Raw genomic sequence first — 1,752 nt, 5'->3', positions numbered from 1 at the left:
AATATGCTTAGAATTCAGAATATTATAAAGCACTGCCAATGTCATGAAGTTATTCTACTCATGGAAAAGAGTATATTAATGACTCAAATTTCCAGTTCCTATACAATGATAACTCTGACTATTTAGTGAGAATTTAGTGAGAGAAAACCTCACCACAATCATCTTATTAACAGTTGCAGGAAGGCAGTAGAGTTTTTGAAGCAAAACATAGGCTTGTTCTAAATGTATCTAGGCAATAAAAAACTTGTAAGTTTTGAAAATTAGATAAAACTTGCCTAGGAACATTTGGGGGAGGGGAATGTTAGGCCAGAGGAAGGGAATCTTCTGGCATTTTGAAAAGTGGAAATTTATACAGGGATTATGATAATGACATCTGGAGAGCTTGCTCTTTCAGATAAAAGAAAAGAATCCATTAAGTAGGTTTTTTTCCCAAAAGGGATTTTTTTCCCTCTTATCTTTTAATATTTGTAAAAGATAGCATTCAGAGCATATTTCTTTTTAGTTGTAGAATCTGAGTATTTTAAGAAATATAGTCTCTAAAGAGAAATATTATTAACTATTTCTCTTTCATATAATACTGGGCATGATGATGATAGCTAGAATTTATAAGTTACTTTAATTTATAAAGCACTTTACAAATATTTTCACCATTGATCCTCACAACAATCCTGGAAAGTAAGTGGTATTATTATTTCCATTTTACAGATGAGGAAACTGAGGTTAAAAGTGACTTGCCCAGGAACTCATAGCTAGTAAGTGGTTGAGGCAAAATTTGAACTCAAGTCTTTCCTTGCTTTAAATCTAGGACTCCATCCATTGTGCTACCTGAAAACCTCTTTGGCACCAATCTAGGGATCAGGATATCTGCCACTTTGGAACTGCCTTGAAGCCATTTCCCCATAGACCATTAAGTACCAGTAATCACCACAATTTTCTATTCGTCCATGTCTGAAGGAATGAGTAACCGAAATTTTGGTAGAGCATTCTGGTGCTTGATTACTAAGCATTTTCTGTTCTAGAAATGGAGACATGATTTATATTTGTAAAAAAGATAATAAATGAAAGATATACTAGGCAGACAAAAGGAAACATCTGTTATCCAATAAGAAAGTTCTCCTTTTGCTGCACTCAGTGGAGAGGTTCTTTCCTGAGCCAGTCAATTTCCCTGTTGACTTAATCTGCTTAATGATTCTTATTTTTCTTTCTTGTCACTTTAAAATGACTAAGGGAGAAGAAATATTTGATTACTTTATGATTTAATGATCCCTCCTTACTCTGGGTAAAACCAAAAAACATTCTACTGTCAAAATGAATCTGGAATACTAAAAACTTTCTAAATGTCTTCTTATGAAAAGGGCTCATGCTCAACTCCCCATTTAGTACACTTACAGCCACATTTAATTACTTGGCTCCTCAGACTGATGTGAGGATGGAGACCCCAGACATAGGATTAGGGCAGACTGAAGATTAGAGAAGAGGAGAAATAGTGGCATTTGAACTAGTTTTACCTTCCTGTCACTGAGTTCAGGGGCAGTTTTGTTATTCAGTGGATTGAGCACCAGTCCTGGAGTCAGGAGGACCTGTGTTGAAATTTGGCCTCAGACAAAGTGATCTTGGAGAAGTCACTTAACTTTATTTGCTTCAGTTCCTTATCTATCAGATGAACTAGGGAAGGAAATGGCAAACTATTCCATTATCTTTACCAAGACAACCCCAAATGTGGTCATGGAGACTTGTACATGATTCAGTAAA

Source organism: Macrotis lagotis, chromosome 4 (genome assembly GCF_037893015.1).
Source record: "Macrotis lagotis isolate mMagLag1 chromosome 4, bilby.v1.9.chrom.fasta, whole genome shotgun sequence".
In the NCBI taxonomy this organism is placed as follows: domain Eukaryota; kingdom Metazoa; phylum Chordata; class Mammalia; order Peramelemorphia; family Peramelidae; genus Macrotis; species Macrotis lagotis.
Note: the sequence above shows the minus strand (reverse complement) of the source record.